Source organism: Cibotium barometz, chromosome 45 (genome assembly GCF_041138505.1).
Source record: "Cibotium barometz isolate CiBa-2024 chromosome 45, ASM4113850v1, whole genome shotgun sequence".
NCBI lineage: Eukaryota > Viridiplantae > Streptophyta > Polypodiopsida > Cyatheales > Cibotiaceae > Cibotium > Cibotium barometz.
This window is the reverse complement of record NC_141090.1, coordinates 554,225-578,280: the sequence shown is the minus strand read 5'-3', so window position 1 is coordinate 578,280 and position 24,056 is coordinate 554,225. Positions and strand designations below refer to the sequence as shown.

Here is a 24,056-nt window from a genome sequence, read left to right as displayed (position 1 = left end):
GATGTAAATAAGACAACTGGCATCTCTATGTTATCTTTTTCTACTCCAAAAAAATCGTAGGTGTGCCTACTATAATGATTTGATTGAGAGAGTGTGCATGAATTTCTACCTGTCCCCATAAAGTATACATGTGCAATGAAATTATATGTGTACCAAGTATTCCAAAGAAAGAGAATATGAGTAACGATCCATTCTCGAGTACACAATATACCAAAGAGTACGCACGTTGTCGTGCCATGGCACGTCTATGGTGTGAAACCATGCATATGAGGCCATTAAATGCAAATCCAGATGCATGGGATTAAGTGTCATGACTTGAGTCATTATATGATGCCTAAGTACATATGTTCATATTGTAAATGAGGTTCAATAAGACGAGCTGAGGCTGAGCCAGGTCTTGAAGCCTCTGTACATGAGTGTGGTGTGAGTTATGGAGTTTTATGCTTATGGTAGACCTTGTAGTAGGGAACACCCTTCTCAACATGTATGGAAATGTGAGAGCATGTATGATGTAAGGATTGGTTTTGAAGAATGCCCTTTTGAGATATCGTGTCTTGGAATGCCATGATTTTTGTTCTTACTCGGAATGAGCAAAACAAGGAGGCTCTGGTTTTGTATGATGAGATGCACTGTTGGAGGCTGGGGGTTGGCCTGGGCATTAATAAGGCAATGATGAAGCTAATGGAGGGAAAGGTCTTGGGTGGTGGCTTTCATTTCCACCACCCAGAATTAAGAACAAGGCTGAGAGATGGATACTATGTGATGGATCCTGAGAAGGCAGTCTAGCTAGTGAATGAGAACACCATCTGTGTGTGCACGATTCTAGGTTCCACATACAATGGGGAGTTTGAAGATGTGAAGCGTTTGAATGATCTGCTTGAGAAAAAGAACAAGGAAACAGGATGGGACACTCCAATTCATGTGGATGCGGCCAGCGGTGGTTTTGTGGTACCATTTTTGTACCCGGAGATAGAGTGGGATTTTAGGTTACCATGTGTGAGGAGCATCGATGTGAGTGGTCACAAGTATGGCCTCGTGTACGTAGGGATTGGGTGGGTAATATGGAAGAGCAAGAAAGACCTGCCAGAGGAGCTCATCTTCCACGTGAACTACCTTGGGGCAGACCAGCTCACCTTCACTCTCAATTTCTCCAAAGGAGCTAGCCAAATCATTGCACAGTACTATCAGCTCATCCGTCTAGATTTTGAGGGTTACAAGAGTATAATGGACAATTGCCGTTCCAATGCCAAGATGTGTGACGGGATTCTCAAGACTGGGAGGTTTGATATTTTGTCAAAGGAGGTGGGCGTGCCAGTGGTGGCATTCTCTCTTAAGGACAAGAGCGAATACGATGAGTATGAGATTGCAGACAACCTTCGCAGGTATGGCTGGATTGTGCCTGCCTACACTATGGCTCTGGATGCACAGCATGTGAGTCTACTGAGGGTGGTGATCGGAGAGGACTTCAGCTGCACCTTAGCGCAGACGCAAGGTGGCAGCTTGCGTGGCATGCGAAAGAGGAAATTTTCGATTAATAAGCTAAAAAAAAGGAGGCGCAGTGTATTCGAATCGGGGGAAACTCGAAATTTTAGCTGCAAAAGGCGAAGGAGCCCGAATCTCTTGCGGGGAAAGAGAGAAAAACCAGAAAAACGGCGCATATCAGGGGGTGTGCAGGAAAATGAGAACCAGAGCAGAAATTGACCAGTGATTCAAAAATCTTAAGAACGGCTACTGTAAAGGGCATCTTGGGGTTAGAATTAAAGGAGAAATGAAGCGCTATTGAGGGAGATGATCTTCAAAAATCCTACTATACATGATGAATACTGGTTTGGATGCATACTGCAGTGAAGCGAAGTAAGGAAAAAGCAAAAATTCGAGCATTCGCTTTTTTTTTACTCAAAGATAAGTATTCTAGTTGTTTTTGTTACTTACAATTTCCAAAAAAAAATCGTATAGCCCTGGGATAAATACACTACCCCTTTAAGGCTTTTGGGGAAGACTTTGGGTAGTTTTTTTTTGTTGTTTTGGAGAGTCTTGGAATAAGAAGGCATCAAAATACAAAGATTCCTGGAATTTGGATTTTATTTTCTACTCGGTTGGATTTTGGATTGCTAGACATGGAGTTTTCTAAAATCACATGAATATGTTGTACATATGCCATATGTCATCTTTTGCTTTGTGAGTTGTTGGAATCTGAAAAGCAGGTTTTCATGAAATCAAGAGATATCTTGAAATGATGGAGTTGGCAATATATGAAATATGTGATGTGAATGGTCACATGTATATGGAAATCATTTGTAGAATGTGTTATGCCTACATGTGATTGGTTTGAGGCATTTGGAAAAAGGAGTCAGGAGATCTATGCTTGGAACTGGACATGCTCTTGATACACAATTTATGTGCAATCATCAAGCTAAATTTGGGGATGTATTAAAGTGAATTGTATATTTAATCAAAAATGGAGATGTCTTATGCTCCTTGAAGAGCTATGTGTTTGTGTTTTCTTGCTGGATTTAAAGCTACTCTCACAGCCAGAAGTCTCGTACTTTCCCAGCAATACCGCTCACGTCACAACAGGCTTTTTGGTGAACCCGACGTGAAACTGCTGGGGTGAGATGTTGGTGAAATACACAGGGAAGCTATGGCTGAGAATCATGAGGGTCAGGGGGTTCATTTTGACCCCGGGGTTATGCAAATGTTTCAGATGTTTACTATGTATATGCAACAGCAGCAAGCTGCTGAGAGGGGGCAAATTTCCACGACTAAAGCACTGCAGTCAATTGTGAAAAAGGTGGATCAATTTGATGGTAAGGACATCACAAAGTACCTGCGCAATTACACAAACGAAATGGAGCTAAACAGGGTGACTGAGGAGGATATGGTTCGAAGCTTTGAGCTGGTATGTGTTCCTTAAATAAGAGAGCGCATAAGAGGATTACAGGCAGCACATGGTGGCAAGAATTGGGAGGAGTTCAAGCTTGCTTTGAAGGATGATTATTTCATGGAGGATTCCGAGCGGGTGACCAAACGAACTTTCTTGGAATGGGTCACAAAACCCAAAATGGGAATTTCTGCCACAGAGTTGCTAAGAGAGTTTGAGATGCGTTATGCCCAGCTGTCAAGGATTGAGCGCACAACCTTGGATAGGGAAAAAACAGAGCTCTTCTTACAAGCAGCTAGGAAAGATCTCCAAGAAAAACTGGAAATTCTCCTTGAGGATAAGGATACAGAGCAGGGGCTAAAGAATGTTTGGAATGATGTCGAGGATGCGGTCACCATGCTAGCAAAGCGGCAGCGAAGGAGGGATAAAATGGTGATGAGCTCGGCAACTCCTATAATTGCTGTTACCCCTGAGAATCTACCAAAACCAGCTGCTGCAATCCCAAAAGTTGGAAGGGCCGATGGATGAGCTTATTAAGGGCATGCGAGACCTAAAACTGAAGATGTCTAGGATTGAAGAAAAAGGGCTACCATTAGGGCAGGCTTCTATGCAAAGGCCTCAAAACAAAGAAGGGTTTACATTCAGATGTATATGGTGTGATGACCCAGAACATGCAAAGAAAGACTGTGCTAGCTATAAGGAAGCCCTCAGAAATCAACTTGTGTTTTTCAAAGATGGGAAAATCCACCTTACAGAGACTGGTCTTCCATTAAGCACAAACTTTGGGAAAGGAGGGATGAAAAAAAGCTGGTTGAGGATATGGCTGCTAGCCATGCCATCTCTATGGTTGAGGCAGCAACCTATGGGTTAAAGGTTGGCCAATCAAAGCAGGAATCTGAGAATGATGAAGATTATGAGAATGAAGATTTTTGGCCATCAACAATGGAACTAATTGCGTCAAAGAAAGTGTCTAAGCAGGCTTTGCATGAGGCAGGTGACTGTATACGTCTTGAGACTAGCTGGGAAGAGCCTGTGGATTCTTTATCTATTCATGCCTACATTGCAAAATGCTAGAATAATGAGGCATAGGTAGAGGAAAAGCGTAAGAGGGAAAACGAGGAAGGAGGGCCATCAAAAAGGGTCACTCGTGGTAGTGAAAAGAAGGATCCTGGGCCATCACATATGCCTCCACCGCATAGCAGACCTCCACAGGAAGTATCAATGGAAGAAGTGCCAGCAAAAATGAAGCATGAGAAGGAGAAGGGTAAAGGGAAAAGTCCACTCTACAAGCTTCAATCTGATATTGAAGCCGCAACAGATCTCAAAAAGGTGCTTGAAGAGAGGATTCTAAACAGCAGGGTGGAATTTACACTAGGGGAAGTCTTGGGGATTGCAAAGAAAGAATTCCATGATGAGATAATTGATATTATACGAAGGAAAAGGCAGTCCATAATTGAATCTATTCCATCACAAGGGGAGGCAAGCACTTCCAAGACTCATGGAGTACAGGTACAGCAAAAGGAAGAGAGAGAATGTGGTGGAATGTAATCACTCTGCTGAAGGGGCACGACAAGTGCGCTTTGTCGATGAGGATGATGAAAAAGAAGTTCTTACAAAGAGTCATTACTCCAGGAGCCATTGGTGGGCAAGGGCCACCATTGAAACCCTTGTCAAGATAGGTGACTTGGAAGAGCCGTATGTCGCTCTAATCGACCATGGGTCTGAAATAAATCTTATGGCTAAAAATCTCTACAACAAATGTAAGTGGCCAACGGATGTAGATCATGGGTGGATGATTAAAGCAGCTAATAGCTCATCTGGAGAGCTCTATGCAGCCTTCCCAAATGTAAGGGTAACTATAAGGGATGTGAAAGATGATCAGAACTTCTTTGTTCAAGAGATGTCATCGTATCCCCTTATCCTTGGGCAACCCTACATTACAGCTGTGAGGATGGAAACAAAAGTTTTGGATGATGGCTCAGCATATGCAAGAATAAGGAGTAAAGATGGCAAGAAAGCTGTTCAGTTTTTGACAGTTTGTATTAACCATGAAAGGAACCGTGAGTCTCTTCGAGCACAGTCACTCCCAAAGATAAACAGAGAATTCATGAACTACAGGGAGATGAGGGATTTTGGCCAGGTGCCATTGTAAAGCGGGATTCCAATGGTACAAGGGAAAATGAGTTCTCGCAGGACTCAATCAATGTAAATAACTTTTCAGCAAATTTTCAGGGATTTTCTAGCTATGGGTCACTGGTCTTTGTAAAAAGCAAGGATTTGAAGTGTGGCATGCGTCGACATGTACAAAATAAACAAAAAAGTCTTGAGCAGTGTGGTCTTTTGGAGAAGAATGAGTTTATTTCAGGGGTGCTTGATGAGGTGTCATTTGTGGATACTATGGGTGTACTTTTTGCTATGGAAAGAGCATGCTTACAGGGTGGAAATGAGATGATAGAGGTGTCATCTGTGGGGATGTATGATATAATCCGGGAATTTGAGGGGATGGAATGTAAAAACATGAATTGTGAGATGGATGCTCATGTTGATACAAAGTATAAAATGGTTGCAAAGAAGGTGAAACCAGTTGCCTTGCCCTTGCCACCAGGAAGCAAGGAGAAATTAGATGAAGCCTCTACGCAACCGAATCTCAGAGATCCGAAGAAAATTGGGCATAAGTTTACACAGGAAACCCTAAAAGAGCTGAAGATTGGTGAAAAGGATTTGCTGTTGCCAGTTGAAAGGGAATGCTTTGAGGAGATGCTTGTAAAACATGGGAAGGCCTTTGCTTTTCAGCCGCATGAGATAGGCTGTGTTGATCCAAGCATAATAGCACCAATGGTGATCTTCACTGTTCCACATGTGCCCTGGAACCTGCGGGGCCGATTCCAGTACCAAAGGCTCTCTTGCCAAAGCTGATGGAATTACTAAAAGAAAAGATCAAGATGGGAATTTTGGAGCCATCATGCGCTCCATATTCCAACAGATGGTTTACCGTGCCAAAGAAAAATGGAACATTACGCTTCATTCAAGACATGCAACCTGTAAACAAGGTCACAATCAGGAATGTGGGAGCAGGTCCGATTGTGGACGAGTTTGCAGAAGCGTTTGCAGGGAAAGCTATATACTCTATGGGTGATCTGTATTCAGGATATGATCAGTTTCAGCTGGATATACAAAGCAGGGACTTGACAACAATGAAAACTCCTTTGGGATTGGTAAGAATGTGTATCTTACCACAGGGAGCCACCAACTCAGTGGCGCATATGATGAATGAAATGAATAAAGTCTTACGAGACTTTATACCACAAATAACTATGCCTTTTCTGGATGATGTGCCAATAAAAGGCTGTGATGAGAAAGATAAAGATGGGGATTTGGATTCGAAGGGGTGCCGCAAGTTCGTGGCAAATCATATAAAAGATTGTGATATGATTCTATCCAGGCTTGAAGAGGTGAATCTTACTGGATCGAAATCAGTATTTGGGGTTGGTGAAGTGCTAATCGTGGGGCATCTTTGTAGTACTAATGGACGCCGACCTTGTCCAGCCAAGATAGATGCAATACAAAGAATGAAAGAGATATGCATTAATGTTACAGAGCTGAGGAGATTTCTTGGTGCATGTGTCTTTTATGTTATATGGATCCCGCATTATGCACATGTAGCAGATCCTCTTTATTAACTTTTGAGGAAAAATCAAAAATTTTTGTGGAGTGCAGCACATACTAAAGCTATGCGAAAGCTGAAATATCTGCTCCAATCATCACCTACTCTAAGGAAGGCAGATTATGAGTGTGGCAGGCCTGTGATTGTTACAGTTGATACTAGTCCTACTGGGATAGGATGGGCAGTAGGGCAAGATGATGAGGATGATCACAGATATGTAATCAGATTTGGAGCAAAGGTATTAAGCATTCGTCAGCGAAAATATCCGCAGATCAAGAGGGAGTTATGGGGAATAGTCACTACTCTAAAATGTGAAAAAGAATATCTTATTGGGGCATCTGTACTTGTGGAAACTGATTGCTTGCCACTCCTTGGGATGATTGCAAGCTGCACCACTCCAGATATCGCTATGCTTAGGTGGATTGCCTATATCAAGTCACTAAATCCTGAGTTTGAGCATATTGCAGGAAAAGATAACCCAGTTGCAGATATGCTATCAAGAGCAAGGTATGAAGATGAAGAAGGGATGATTAGTGACATTGATGATGTAGGTACAAGATTCTATACTACTGCATATGCAAAAGGGGACCATACTTGCTTATCAAATGCACTTGAGTCTTTTAGTGAGGAAATGTATGAAGGAGATTGGTTGCTTATTGGTCAATACTTGAGTACTTTGACAAGACAGGAAAATTGGTCTGACTCAGAATTTAAGAGGATCTGTAGAAAAGCATATGGGTATTTTCTAAAGGATGGGTACCTGTGGAAGCATCCTAAGCAGAGGAATGCTATGCCACAGAGAGTCATATGTGATAAAGAAACTCAAGGGGAGCTCATGAAAGAATTCCATGAGAGTCTCTGGGCTGGACATCGAAGTGTGTGGGCCACCTTTACCAAAATAAAGGAAAGATATTGGTGGAAAGGAATGTACAAGGATATTTCCCAATATGTGGAAACATGCATGGTATGTCAAATGTACTCAAATGTGCGACATCGTGATGGCTTGCAACCAACCTACCCACCTGCCATGCACTACAAATGGGTAGTGGATCTAGTTACAATGCCTTTGGGAATTTGGCAGATGCGGTATATAGCACTTGCAAGAGAAGATTTGACAAATCAGGTGGAAGGGCGTGCTCTTAGAACAAAGAGTATGGAAACAGTATGCAAATTTCTCTTGGAAGATGTGATTTGCCGGTATGGTTGTGTTGGCAAAATAACAGCTGACAGAGGTGAGCTAGATGTTGAAGAAGAAAAGGAATTCTTCTCTAGAATTGGCATCAAATTAGCCCTAACATGTGCTTACAACCCTGAGGGCAATGGTAAAAGTGAGCGAGGACATCCTCCAATCATTAAAGCTTTGGCTAAGGCATGCAAAGGAAGAGTACGAGAATGGCCAAGGTTGCTACCATATGCTTTGTGGGCTGACCGTACAACTCATAGCTCAGTGACAGGATACATGCCTGCAAAATTAATATATGGTCAGAAGCCAGTAATGCCAGTTGAAGAAGTAGTTCCAACTTGGAATGTATTACCCTGGGTGGAAGGATTGAACAGGGAAGACCTCCTTGCATTGCGAATAAGGCAGCTGGAGAGGAGGCCTGAAGATGTAGAGCTTGCTAAAGCTCGTTTGAAAGATGCAAGGTTGAAAAATAAAGAAAGATTTGATAGAAGACACAGACTCCGGCCAAAACCTATTGAAGAAGGTGATTGGGTCCTAATGTATGATAGTAGCCTTGACAACCAGTTCACTGTTCAAAGAAAGTTTGCAAAAAGATGGTTTGGCCCTTACATTGTCAAACATGTGCATGGAAATGCCACGTATACCCTGTGTGAGCTTGATGGAACAGAGATAAAGAATCTTGTAGCAGGCAAAAGGATCAAGATGTTTAAAAGAAGGCATGACAGTGATCCTTTTGATTCACAGGAGACTCAGGATGAGAGGCTTGATAGTGATAGCATGGATATGGCTGAAGAGGAAGAGGATGATCTCCCTAATAATGTAGAAGATGAAGACGACATCCAGATATATGTGGATCTTGATGATGATTTGGCACATACCAGAGGATGTGCAGGTTTAGAGGAGGTGGGTGTCGTGCCATGGCACGTCTATGGTGTGAAACCATGCATATGAGGCCATTAAATGCAAATCCAGATGCATGGGATTAAGTGTCATGACTTGAGTCATTATATGATGCCTAAGTACATATGTTCATATTGTAAATGAGGTTCAATAAGACGAGCTGAGGCTGAGCCAGGTCTTGAAGCCTCTGTACATGAGTGTGGTGTGAGTTATGGAGTTTTATGCTTATGGTAGACCTTGTAGTAGGGAACACCCTTCTCAACATGTATGGAAATGTGAGAGCATGTATGATGTAAGGATTGGTTTTGAAGAATGCCCTTTTGAGATATCGTGTCTTGGAATGCCATGATTTTTGTTCTTACTCGGAATGAGCAAAACAAGGAGGCTCTGGTTTTGTATGATGAGATGCACTGTTGGAGGCTGGGGGTTGGCCTGGGCATTAATAAGGCAATGATGAAGCTAATGGAGGGAAAGGTCTTGGGTGGTGGCTTTCATTTCCACCACCCTGAATTAAGAACAAGGCTGAGAGATGGATACTATGTGATGGATCCTGAGAAGGCAGTCCAGCTAGTGAATGAGAACACCATCTGTGTGTGCACGATTCTAGGTTCCACATACAATGGGGAGTTTGAAGATGTGAAGCGTTTGAATGATCTGCTTGAGAAAAAGAACAAGGAAACAGGATGGGACACTCCAATTCATGTGGATGCGGCCAGCGGTGGTTTTGTGGTACCATTTTTGTACCCGGAGATAGAGTGGGATTTTAGGTTACCATGTGTGAGGAGCATCGATGTGAGTGGTCACAAGTATGGCCTCGTGTACGTAGGGATTGGGTGGGTAATATGGAAGAGCAAGAAAGACCTGCCAGAGGAGCTCATCTTCCACGTGAACTACCTTGGGGCAGACCAGCTCACCTTCACTCTCAATTTCTCCAAAGGAGCTAGCCAAATCATTGCACAGTACTATCAACTCATCCGTCTAGAGTTTGAGGGTTACAAGAGTATAATGGACAATTGCCGTTCCAATGCCAAGATGTGTGACGGGATTCTCAAGACTGGGAGGTTTGATATTTTGTCAAAGGAGGTGGGCGTGCCAGTGGTGGCATTCTCTCTTAAGGACAAGAGCGAACACGATGAGTATGAGATTGCAGACAACCTTCGCAGGTATGGCTGGATTGTGCCTGCCTACACTATGGCTCCGGATGCACAGCATGTGAGTCTACTGAGGGTGGTGATCGGAGAGGACTTCAGCTGCACCTTAGCGGCGCAGACGCAAGGTGGCAGCTTGCGTGGCATGCGAAAGAGGAAATTTCCGATTAATAAGCTAAAAAAAAGGAGGTGCAGTGTATTCGAATCGGGGGAAACTCGAAATTTTAGCTGCAAAAGGAGGAGCCTGAATCTCTTGCGGGGAAAGAGAGAAAAAACAGAAAAACGGTGCATATCAGGGGGTGTGCAGGAAAATGAGAACCAGAGCAAAAATTGACTAGTGATTGAAAAATCTTAAGAACGGCTACTGTAAAGGGCATCTTGGGGTTAGAATTAAAGGAGAAATGAAGCGCTATTGAGGGAGATGATCTTAAAAAATCCTACTATACATGATGAATACTGGTTTGGGTGCATACTGCAGTGAAGCGAAGTAAGGAAAAAGCAAAAATTCGAGCATTCGCTTTTTTTTTTAACTCAAAGATAAGTATTCTAGTTGTTTTTGTTACTTACAATTTTCAAAAAAAAATCGTATAGCCTTGGGATAAATACACTACCCCTTTAAGGCTTTTGGGGAAGACTTTGGGTAGTTTTTTTTGTTGTTTTGGAGAGTCTTGGAATAAGAAGGCATCAAAATACAAAGATTCCTGGAATTTGGATTTTATTTTCTACTCGGTTGGATTTTGGATTGCTAGATATGGAGTTTTCTAAAATCACATGAATATGTTGTACATATGCCATATGTCATCTTTTGCTTTGTGAGTTGTTGGAATTTGAAAAGCAGGTTTTCATGAAATCAAGAGATATCTTGAAATGATGGAGTTGGCAATATATGAAATATGTGATGTGAATGGTCACATGTATATGGAAATCATTTGTAGAATGTGTTATGCCTAATGTGATTGGTTTGAGGCATTTGGAAAAAGGAGTCAGGAGATCTATGCTTGGAACTGGACATGCTCTTGATACACAATTTATGTGCAATCATCAAGCTAAATTTGGGGATGTATTAAAGTGAATTGTATATTTCATAAAAAATGGAGATGTCTTATGCTCCTTGAAGAGCTATGTGTTTGTGTTTTCTTGCTGGATTTAAAGCTACTCTCACAGCCAGAAGTCTCGTACTTTCCCAGCAATACCGCTCACGTCACGACAACGTCCCAAAAAAAGGGGACGTTTGAACCTAATCAATGTGCATATTTGTGAATTGTGTGGACTCTTGACTATTTGTGGTCTGCTTGATCAAAGTGCTTTTGATGGCCTTATTCTTTTCAATTTGGGATGAGGCAAGGTGTACATGTTCAAGGATTGTGCAAGAAAGGTGTGAATGGTTACTTGGAGGTTTGACTGAACAAGGGGCGAGTAGGGTCAATTCTAGTGTTGAGGAGAGGGAATCCTAAATTGGCCACATGTAGACATGTTTCAAGGGTGAACTTTGATTGAATGGAGTTGTCCATTGGATGAGGTTTCCAAGTGTATGTCTGGTAGGGTTTTATATTCATGATGCAAGTGAAGGTGCTCTGGACATTCAAAATGGGCTTGCAATAGTGTGCATATGTGTTGGTAGCATGGGCCAGATCCACAAGGGCTAGATTCTTGGTTTTGAGGATGAGCTTGGGGATGTCAAAGATGAGAGTGGAAAAGAGGCCATGATTTTATATGGTTCAATTGAAAAAGCTCACAAAAAATTGGGGAGTTCCAAAAAAGCTCATGATAAAAAGCTCGCCAAATAATCACGCCTGAGGTCTTCGAGGTAGCATATCGCATTGTAGTGATTTGAATAGAAATGTACCCTAATAGCACAATAATGCATTAATTGATGTTAAATGACATTGGAACTACAAAAAACAAAAGAAAGATCATAACAATGCGATATGAGGCCATTGGACAAAATCCTCATGATCTTCTTGCATTACAGTGATTTGACACAACCATCATTCAACTTTGTATTCTAATTATTTGTTAAAAAGGTGCAAAATTATGCATTAGCAAAGTACCTAGAGACGTATAACTAAATGGGGCCACAAAGTGGTAATGACAACGATATGAAGAAAAATTTGAAATGTTTGAATTGGCAGTTGTATGTAAATAATAATGATTATGGCATATTGTTGAAATCAAAACTTTTTCAAGGTTAGAGTGATTGGCATATTGTTAACATTAGAACTTACAGTTGTTGCATTCGAATACATAATCATCAAGTACTTGTAGGTCCTCTTCGTTTGCCAAGTCTGTTCTCACTTGACTTAGGAAGACGTTTGATCTAATATTGAGTATTGTCAAGAACACATGTTCAAACCATACCTTTAATAAGATCAATGAATTTTCAATGTCATCCTCCAAGTCCTGATCAATTGCTACAAGATTTTCATTGACATAATGCCAACTCATATAATGAAAGGCTACAATTAAATTCTGAGAGCCAATTATAAATTTATGGACAATAGACTTTTGTTGGATTTTGCAAGTAATTTTTTCACAACCCATTTTTTATCTAAGAAATCCAAACATTTCTCTGATTTATAGATAAACATTGATAATGCTTTTTTGACCTCCTCGTCATAAAAGAAGTCAACAAAAACATGCAATGGCATAAAGACAACAATTTTCACCTGGCAATTTACTACATTTGGTCTCATACATCTTTACAGATCTTGGTATATCTTTAATCTAAAAAGCACTCACTTGTTTCTGCAGTGGGTATTGGCTATTCTAGACTTTTAAATGAAGGAAGTGGTAATGCTTTCAAAGATCCATAACTTATAACACTATGAAAAATTTGTCATAAAAGAAAACTCCCATCTTTGCCAAAGACCTGCTTGAGCTTTCTTTGTATAGCTGCTCACCAATAGAAGCATGAAATGCATCAAAGATTCCTACTATACTATCTATAGGTTGCCAGTCTACCAGGTTTGAAGGATATATATCTGCACAGACAAATACAAGGTAAGTGCAAGTATAAAAATGAAACACGTTACGTAAACATAATGTAAAACCCTTCCAAAAAAAACATTCACTTACAGTTTGGTCTATGGAGTGAGATGCCCCATTAGGCAGACATTGCCAATGTAGTTCTTAGTGCATGTAGGAATGCTATATAAGGACTTCCTTAATACTCCTCCTATGTCAGATAGCTTAAAATCTTTAACTCTACCTTTGTACAATGAACTAATTCACTGCATTTTTCTCTTCCTTGTGTGCCAACTACCAATAGATATGGTGATAGGAATCCATCTTTGATTATCCATATCAAAGCTGTTGTATAATGTAATAGCTCTAACAGAGGAGCAAGGAGCCTAAGACATGTTGTTTCCATTGAAGCAAACACAAGCACAAACGCAGATGAAATAAGAGATAACCTTCAAAATGCAAGAAGATAAAAGAAGAGATAACCTCTCAATAACCTTCAAAAAGCAAATGCAGATGAAAGAAGAGATAACCTCAAAAACGTGTGGAATTATTTGAGGGAAATCCAATCATTAAATGAGCTGGAAAATTTGAAGAATTTTTAGAGGGAAAAACTATCTTTATTAAATGAGCTGACAACACTCTAGTTTTCATATACATTAATGAGCTGTAAACATAAAGCGTGGCCTAAGTATTTTGCAAATGCAATTTGTTTTTCTCTATTAATAATATATTCATATAAAGAATATATGAAAAACATCTAATTATCAAAAGTTCCATTCGGAGGCTCTCTTCCTATTGGTCCAAACCCTTTCTCTCTCTAGAGAAAAAAAGCTTGAAATTGAGTCCAATTCTCTCATAATGACTAATTCCAATCAAGTAATGAAAGGAAAGTATACTTACAAATGCTAGATATTTTTTTAAATTTTTTTGCAAACAACTATTCTCAGGTATGCTGACTTACCTTAGTGCAGCACACAATTGACCTCAAACCCCAAAAACCAAGCTAATGGTGCAGAGGCTAAGGCATGGTTAGGGGTAGTGCAAGAAGAGGTGCTCAAGACAAAGGTAACTAATTTGATGGAAGTAGGGTTTATCTTTCCAATCAAAGATTCAGAATGGGTTTGTGTAGTTGTAGTCAAGTTCCAAAGAAGGTAAGAAGGGATGTCGCAATCCTTGCAAATGTTGCTTGGCATAGAAGAAGGTGGTTTTCTTGGGACAAATTATCTTAGAAGAAGGAATTGACATGGACCTAGAGAAGGTGCAAGCTATTTTAGCCCTCCCACCACCACTAATGTGAGGGGAGTAAGAATGATATTGGGAAAGACAAAGTATTATCAACGATTTGTCGATATGTTTTTTGAAATGGTATATTAATCTTTTGACAAAAAAGGATGTGTGTTTTCAATGGGGTCTAGAGGAGATTCATCTTTTACATTAAATAATGCATGGGCCAAGAGTCCAATTGGGAAACCTCCAAGGTGAGATGATGATTTCTATGTAAATCTAAGTGTGTCGACAATTCAGTGGGCGCAATACTCCTACAGAAGGGAGAGCAAGGACGCACGAACCAATTTACTATGCAAGCCGACAACTCAATGATGAAGAGGAGAATTATGGTGTGATAGAGAAAGAAGGTTTGTCATGTGTTTATAGTGAAAAAATTTGGGTCATATTTTTTTCCTTGCCCTTTCTTGTTTCTCACCTCCCAGCCTTCTTTGAAATTTGAGTTTATAAATCAAATCTTGCAGGTGGTTTGCAAAGTGGTTTTGCGAACTTCAAGAGTTCTCCTTTACGTTTGCCATAGAAAAAAACCACTAGAGCCACTCTTGTAGATCTTCTCATAGGAAAGGAGGAAGAGAAAGAGAGAGAGAAAGGAAGAAATGTGTGAAAATCAGGAGACACCACGAACTTCTTCTATCCTTCATTTGGGTGGAGCCTTTAGCCTCTCTAAGTAATGTGGAGCCTTTAGCCTCTCTAAGTAATGTGGAGCTGGGGGAATTGTTTGTTTGATGTAAATGAAATGAGGTATGGGCCGAGGTAAGGAGTTTCCTAATGCTCGATCAAATAATGTGGCTAAGTATCATGCATTAATTTATGGATTAGAGGATTGTTTGAAGGATAAAGTGAAAGAGATAGAGATCAAAGGGGATTTCCAATTGGTCATTAGACATCTGAAAGGGAAATACAAGGCAAGGAGTTTTAATTTGGAAGAACTTCATCAAAGCAAAATGGAGTTAAAAGAAGCTATTATCTTATGTAAATTTATCCATGGTAATAGGAAGGATAATCAAAGGGCTAATGAATTAGCTACTCTAACTTTGGCTTCTTTCAAAGTGGCTACTCTTGCCTTGATGGACACAAGATGGCTATAGCTCCAGGAGGTTCAATATTACTTGGATGAAGGTTACTTTCCCCATGGATTGAATGTTCAAAAAAAATGTTTAGGTTACTTTGCCTCATTTTTGCACAACTCACAGGATCCTCAACATAGGGTATTACTGGCCTCGACTTAACAAAGATGTCTATTAATTGTATCGATGTGAAATTGTCCAAGCAATTGGTTCTTGGACCCTTAAACCATATCCCAACATTGGGCTAAGTGAAAAGTGGGGTTAGGTTTTATGGGTCCACTTACCCTCTCCTCACATGGGAAGTATTACATATTGATGTCCACAAATTATGCAACAAAGTAGACAGAAGCAAAGGCTAGGTCAACAATAAGGCAGTGACTATGGCATCCTTTCTTAGGGAGTATGTATGTGCCTAATTTAGGCGTTCATTAGAGATCCTTAAAGATGGAGGGAGGTCTAAATATGTGCCCGATTTGGGTGTCCATTAGAGATTCTTTATAGATGAAAGGAGGTCTTTTAGGAATGAATTAATTGAATCTTTGGTACATAGATTAAAAACAAATCATGCCATGTCAACTCCCTATTTGGGTGTCCATTAGAGATCCTTTATAGATGAAAGGAGGTCTTTTAGGAATGAATTAATTGAATATTTGGTATAGATTAAAAACAAATCATGCCATGTCAACTCCCTATTATCCTTAATACAATGGTTTTGTGGAAAAGACTTGTAGATCATTGTCTAAGTTAGTGGACGCAAGAGAAAGTGGGATATGCATTGCTTTGTAGATCATTGTCGAAGCTAGTGGATGCTATGGAGAGAAAGTGGGATATGAATTTGTTAGAGATCTTATGGGCTTATAGGATCACTCACAAGCTCTCTCTTGATTTCACACCCTTTCAGCTACTTTATGGAGTCGAGGCCATTCTGCCAATAGAATCGAAAATCACAAGCCTCTACACATCTTTTACATGCTTGAGTAGTGAAGAAGAAACTCATGCCCAACACCTAGTATAACTTGAGATCTTAGATGAGGAATGGCTTCAAGGTAATTCAAAATTTGGGTGCAGCATAACAATGGCACAAGGCAAGGTACGACCTCTCACAAAGAAGAAGAAGAAGCGAGAACTCAAGAAGCAAGGAAGCATGGTCATCATGAGATTTGAGTGGAGAAATGACTAGATAAGAAGCTTTGACACTGCGAAGGTTCTGTTTTACGGTAAAGGAAAAGTTAAAAAACAACACCTATCTTTTGGAATATACAAATGGCCAAGAGGTTCTTGGATATGCCAATGCGTACAAGCTAAAGATATTTTACCCTTAGACACCATGGCTAATAGACCCCTAAGAGAAGCATGGGGATCTGTAGGGGGGAGAAGATGACAATGAAATTTAATATCTTTAATTTTTAACTTTTTTATATACTTTGGTGGTTTTGCAACAATGACAATAAAGTGGAAACCTGTTCAAGAGGATTGCAATGCGCCCGTAATGGAATGACGATGTGGGGGATTTTGGTGACTACACCGATAAATATTTTGTATTTCCTATGGATTTATTTCATGTGCCGATGTGCACATTTATTGAAAATGTCACAAGTATGCTTTATAAATACTTTGGTATGGCTGTTTAGTCTAGTGATGTGGAAATAAAAGTAGGCCTTATACCTACATGTCTTGGGTAACTCTATTAAAATAAGATGACAAATATATGCCAAGCTTGTGGATGGTGTGGGGAGAGCATATGGAGGAGTGAGGAAGGATGCATAATAGAGAAGAATCCTTCTAGAAATCCTATGTAGACTAAGGAGACTTCCAACATGTGTAGGCATAAGGGGCCTTTATGTGGGCTTAAAGTGCGGTTAGATCTTACCCCTCAAGTCAAGGTCTCTTTGATTTAAGAATTATTTAAGGAGACTGTAATATCAAAAATTTCCTTTTGTTGAGGCTTCTTTATTGTAATGTATAATATCTATGTATGCTGATTATCCATGTGAGACATGGCATTTGGTATACCAATAATGCTTATTGAGAAAAGTCTTGCATAAGAAGCTAAGATTATGTGAATAATTTCTCACGAGGAAGCTTGTACAAGAAACTAGTAGCTTGGCAATGGCTTGGCGGCTCATCTTCAATAGCATTATAATGATTTGGCTATAAATATCTTATTTCACATGAAGGATTCTAAGGGTTTCTATATAATAATATCTATTGAGTGTGAGAATGAGTATTCATTGTAAATACCATGTGTATTCTTTATAAATACATTGGTATGGATTATAGTGCTAAATGTATATAGAATGGGTGATGAGTCATAAAATAGGAGTGGGCCTTATGTCTACATGGAATGATAATTCTAGTAAAACAAGATGCATAACATATGCCAACCTTGTGGAGGCATGTGGAGAGCATGTGGAGTAGTGTGGAAGTATGCATAACAGAGAAGGATCCTTTTAGAAAGAAGTCATATGTGGGCTAAGGATAAATTTTACATGTTTCCTCGATGGTTCTTTATGTGGGCTCAAGGTGGGGTTGAGCCTATCTTCCAAGTCAACAAATCTTTGATTAAATAATTCAAGGAGACACATGTAGTGACATCTGTGCTGCTTAGGAAATGCAAAGTTGAATGCTTCTTCTATCTCTTAATGTATGGGTGAGAAATCTCGTATATAAGGAGCTCTCTTGCTCACTTGTAAGGCATATTGAGAGATATCGGATATGTTGTGACAGATAGTAGCATATTAGTACATGGAGCCATAGAGTTTCCAATATGTTAGAGCGAACCTCAATCTTGTAGTTTCCTTGGGTCTTGATGGCGATGTTCTAATTTAGTAAGCATATCTACCATATATATGTAAAGTGACTCATGCGCTTGTGTTTGTGTTTTCTCATATTGTGTCTCCTCATTACCTCTTCTAGTATGTGTCTAATTAAGTCTTGTTCCTCACTTCTCATTGTACTTCAACAATTGTGCACCGAACAAGGTCACACATGAGGAGCCTGTTGCATAATTAGTAAATTCATATTTTTTGTAATTAGGCACGAAATTTATTAGTTAAAAAACAAACAAACAAACAAACAAACCAAAAAAACAAAAACAAAACAAAACAAAAGAGAAAAAAACAAAAGAAAACTAAAGAAAATTAAAAAAAATAAAAAATAAAAAATTCTATAAATTAAGTGTTTTTTAGGAGTCTATTTTTTTGCATATTTTGTAATTCTTCATTTTTTTAATTTTTTGCATAATTAGTGTAACCTGCATTTTTTAATTTTTGTAACTTTGTGCATAATTAGTATTTTTTTTAGTGTGATTCATAATTTTTGTGTAAATTTAAAAAAATAAAAACATAAAAAACATAAAATCATTTAAAAAAATCATAATTAAATAAAAATAAAAAAATAGGATAGATAGTTACGCCACACATACTCCTTTTAGTTGCATTTAGTGATTAGGTAGGTTAAAATATATATATATATATATATATATATATATATATATATATATATATACATATATATATATATATATTATTTAAAAAAAACAAAACAAAACAAAAACACATAAAAAAACCAAAAAAATTTGACCTTATGCACTTGCGGTCGGGACGTCTTGTAGATTCTGCCATAGGGCCTAGGGCACCTTCTAGAGTACCTACGCAAGAAAGTGGGACCCAATCGCGGTAGGAAATTTAGCAGATATTGCTGAAACCCATTCTGAATCCCAATCCGATACCCTTTCCTCTAGAACAACTAGTTCATTGTCCATGGACAATCTAGGGCCAACAAATAGTCATCCCATAGCCCCAAATAGAACACCTACAAGATCCTTTAATCCATTTGAAGCTGACACCATGGGGTTAACACTCAATGTGAGACTCCAATATGTCTACACAAATGCTCAAGGAGCTGAGATCTTTAGGGATCCACAACAACGGTATCTTGTTAAGATCGCAAATATTTTCTCAGAACTTGATAGAGCACCTCTAGTCAATGACCAGGGTAACATGTACATGGGTGGAGATGGTGTTCGCTACGAAGTCACCTACCATCCAGAAAAGGTAGACAAATTAGGGGAGCTCTCTAAAACCGAGTTCTTAGACTTATCAGAACTTTCCAGAGCAAGGGAGTCTAGAAATGACTGGCTCATTGAGCCGGACATGCCTGGACCATCCAATGCCCAGTCCTCAAAACCATCCATAGATGATTTACTTCTTGTAGATCTAAATTTGGAAAGGGATAGGAAAGGCAAGAGTAAAATGGATCAGGGGGCTGAAAGCCAATGGGAGTTTGTACGACAAATTCCAGTGACAAAGGTCTTACAGGATGACCCACTTCAAGAGGTCTATAAGGACTTGTTAGAGGGATATTATGCCACAACTAGATTGCCACAGCTGGATCTTCCTCTAGCTCATGTGGTGGTAGTTGAGAAGCTTGCAGGAGAGGAACAATTCCCACTGAGAGTAAGAGGCCGTAGGCCCTATGATGAGTATTCAAGACAAGTAAGGCCATCAACTCTTCAGAAACTGGTAAAGAAGTATGAAGGGTCGGGAGATCCATACGATCATGTAGCAGCATTTAGGCAAGCAGTTCGAGCTAAGCAAGTGGCTGATAAGCATACTCAAATTGAAGGATTTGGACTCACTCTTGAGGGAAAAGCCCTTGCTTGGTTTCAGGTATTAGAGGCTTCAGACAAATCTTCTTTATGAGTTTTGGAAGAGAGATTCATTGCTACTTTTTCCTTGATGGGAATTCAACATGACACGGTAGCACACATCTACTCTTTCAAGCAAGGCGAGAATGAGAGTGTTAGGGACTGTGTAAATAGAATGAAGCAGTACATTAATCGTTGCCCAGAGGATGAGAAGCCCGCCCAAAGTCGATTAATTTCTCTCTTCTTAAAAGGACTCAAAAATTCAACACTGCATACACATCTCTATGCGAAGAAACATACAAATTTCAATGAATGTTGCCATGATGCTATGGATTTCACCGATAACTTCAAATTCCAAGATGGTTCTGGCCCAGAGGTGAAACCTAGAGATCAGTGGGGAGATGACCAAAGTTCAGGGTCTAGCGCGCTAGTAAATCCAGACCAGATAGCTAACCTAGTACTAAGGAGATTGGGGCAGACCTATCGTCCACCCTTGCAGCCACAACAACAGCAGCAGAGAATGAGGAGTGTACTTCCTACAGGTCCTCATCTTTGTGGAGCATGTGGCGGTAACCATAAAACAGAGGATTGTAACACCTTTTCTCCTCTAGTCACAAACCAACCCACAAAAAAGTGGTGCCAAGCCTGTGCTTGGAACTTTACCCACACCACACAGGAATGTACTCGCATTGCGAGAATGAGACAGGAACGTGAGCAGCCAAGGGGTGGAGTGGCTCCACAAATGTATCAACAGTATACTAATTTTGAATGTAAGCCACCGATGGCACAAGAGCAAGCACGACCTGTTCTTGGTGCTCAACCTCCTGCTCCAGGGACTGCTCCTGTGAGGGTTGTCGACTACGACAATTCAAATATGTGTAGAGACTTAATAAACCCGGGCTATGTGGAGGAGGAATACGCATCATATTCATCCAAAGAAAATATCTTTGAAAGTCCTGCATACCCAAGCCCAGCACTGGACGTTCAACCAGGGGAACAAAACTCTTTAATGTTGCTAGGCGGCTACCAACCTAGGACTCCAGGCCCCTCAGGTCAATGGCAGCCAAGGAAAGTAGAGGCCAAACCAATGGGCCCCTGTTATGAGTGCGGAGAACCCCATTGGGCTCGTGATTGTCCACATCGCTCAGGGCAAGCATCTCGGTCCAATACAACAGTACAACAGTTTTCACCAATTGAAAGATATTGTCTAGGGTGTTGTGTAGAACACTTCCCAAAGGATTGTCTGCTGAAACCACATGAGGAAGGCACCTCTCAACCAAAGGTCTCACTCAACCTTGTAGGCACAGTTCCATCACCACCTTCATCTGAGAATGAGGATGTCGTGCCACTTAGAGTCATGACTAGATCACAGACACGAAATGCCGAAATACAGACTGATGAGACACCTCGAACTAGGGATGCAAAGACAAAACTAGTGGACAAGACCCTACAGTCCAATAGAAAAAAAACCACTCGGAGGAAGAAGAACCGAAACAAGCAAACTAAAAGTGCATCCACTAGTTCTCAAGAAGCCTCTAAACAAAACATGAGGGATAAAACTTTTACATCCCAAGAAGTGCATGAGGAACATCAACCTCAACCTGAGCCTAGTGCTAAACAAGATGAGGCTAGTACGACTGAGGTTAGTTCTGGGGGTTCTGTTTTTGTGGATAAAGTGAATGAGACTCTAGAGGCCATCATTGATGCTCATAGAAGTCGCATTGCAGCTTTATCTGAGCTACCCAAGAAGCTTCAAGAATACCCAAACCCTCATGAGGAGAAGATCAATCTAGCTGTACATCAGCAACTCATTAGGGAAGCTCAGTCAATACTTGAGGGACCACCACCACCTATTCCTCGGGGCCCAACCTCTCTTAAGCCAACATTAGAAACCATACCAGAAGTGTCATCAAGTCGGGAAATGAAAAGTGAGCTCATTTCACAAGCTCATAGCGAAAGGTCTGCACCAATTGACACCCACTTGAAAGGGGGTAATCTGCCACCACCTAGCCTTGTCTTCCCATGCAATGATGAAGTTATTGATGCTAATGAGGACATGGCAAATGAGATGTGGGCCGCAGTTCATGAGAAAGTTCATGAGAACATGTCTTCAATTAGTTCGCCTCCATTCTCTGAGGTGGATTTTACCAGAGGCACGGAAAACAACTTTAGACGCCCAAGCATCCAGGAGGAAGTTCAAACAATTGTTTCTCCTAGAAGTAAGCATACAATGAAAACCTTACCATCATATCTGGGAGAATATGAGAACTGTTCTCAAACCTTGAGGATACTCTCCATGCATAAAAGGTTGACAAAGGAGAAAGATATGAGTATGGTGCAAGCTATTTTGTCAGCACCAGTGGCTTGTACCTTACCTTTGCTTGATTTGATAAAAATTCGACCTGAGTTGTGGAATGATATTGCCACATGTTTGTCAAAGCAGGTATTGCTACAAAAGGGTCACCATGAGTGTACTATACACCCTGAGACAAAGCATGTAATGCCAGTTCCTATCAACAAAGTAGGAAAATTTTGTGAGGACGATCAGGGAAATGCTACCCTCCCATTAGAAGTGCAAAAAGTATCTTCAATTGCAATACTTGATAGTGGTGCAGGAGTGGGCATTGTGACAAGGTCCATTTGGGAAAAGTGGGGCAAACCAGCTATTAGGAGTACCAGGATGCGCTTGCAGCTAGCAGATGGAAGCTTAGAACATCCCCTTGGGCTGCTTGAGAACATATTGGTCACCACATGTGGGATTGAATATGAGCACACCTTTGCAGTAGTGGATTTTGGAAAACATCCAAACTATGAAGTGATATTGGGTAGACCATTCATGCGACAATTTCAAATGATTCAAGATTGGGGATACAATTATTTGTACCTCCGACATGATTCTGTCATCACAAGGGTCAAACTAAGGAATCACTCATATCGTGATGTAACAAGATCTCCAATAGATGAGTTTGATTCTGCTTCATCTGAGGGCTCAAGAGTTACATTGTCAGATGGGCGAGAAGATCTATGGATGTGTGGAGCCTCATGTAGGGATTTCAACACTGAGAGACTTAAGGGTAATCGAAGTGTATCAGACGAGGCATACATTCCACAACCCTTCCCTGAGCATTTAATTGATCCATTAGAATGGAGTCATGTCCTTGCAACATTATCGACATGTGCTTTACCGAAGCCAATTCAATTTTGTGACTCAGATGGATATGATATTATTCCTATACGAATGGTACAACCACGTGCCCTTCTAGATGATTTGTACTATAGAGATACATCCACAACAGCGATGCATGTCGAGGAAGTCTCAGTGGAGGATTTAACACTCGAATCTGCTAATGATGCTGATAAGGAAGATGGCTGGGACTCTGATTTTAATAATGATGTGACAATCCCTGAGGAAGAGTTAGGAAAGGCACGCCTACTCTTGAGAGGAAGGGAGGTTCAGGTAGAGATCCCTCGAAGCCGACCTAAACGTAAATGCTGTAAGAGCCATAAAAGAATCCGTAGACCAGATAAGCGTGAACAATGTGAGGGACTACAAAAAGAAAAGGAGGAGTCTAAGAGTGAAAACTCTCGACCACCACCTCACTTCTCAGGAAAGAACGGATATCTATACTATGTCCAAGCACAAGATAGTATCAAAGACCAAGTAAAACGATCAGATGGATTCCAAGCAGGGGAAAAGCTAACAACTGTTAGCAAAAATCGTAAAAAAACGAAGAAACAAAAACCAAAACTCAAGTCTAAAACCGATTCAAAAAAGAGTGTGGGAAGTGCAAAGACAACGGTTGAACAAAAAAATCTGATGCAAGATGGCAAAGGAGAGCTCAAAGTCGCATGGTTTTCAATGAGTGAAGACTCAAGTGGACAAGAACAAGGTCTCAATGTTCCTCCCAATTTCACACAGTACACTCTTCAAGATCGGAAGATTGTTCTTCAACAGCCCATGCGACAAAAACCAAGCGTGCCAGGGGTTTCATACGATGGTCCAGAAGATGCAAAAAAGATTGATATTGCTAAGCCAGGAGAAGAGCCTCGCTATGTGTGGATTGCCACAGACTTGTCCTTAGATGAGGAGAAGTTATTAATACAAACAATAAAGGAGAATCGCGATGTTTTTGCTTGGAGTTATAAAGACCTCAAAGGAGTTGATCCAAGCATATGTCAGCATACAATTCCATTGCGAGAGGATGCAAAACCCTCCAAGCAACGTCCTTATACCTACAATGAAAATTTTGCACGGAAGATAAAGGAAGAAATAGACAAGCTCTTAGAGGCAGAATTTATCTATGAGATTGAACACAA

At 40.4% G+C, this 24,056-nt stretch overlaps 2 pseudogenes; both read left to right on the top strand.

Annotated features, from left to right (window-relative positions):
* Positions 1–386: 386 nt before the first annotated feature.
* On the top strand, positions 387–6,337 carry LOC147612296 (glutamate decarboxylase pseudogene; annotated as a pseudogene).
* A 2,741-nt stretch (positions 6,338–9,078) lies between these two features.
* On the top strand, positions 9,079–12,589 carry LOC147612295 (glutamate decarboxylase pseudogene; annotated as a pseudogene).
* The last annotated feature ends 11,467 nt before the right edge of the window (positions 12,590–24,056 follow it).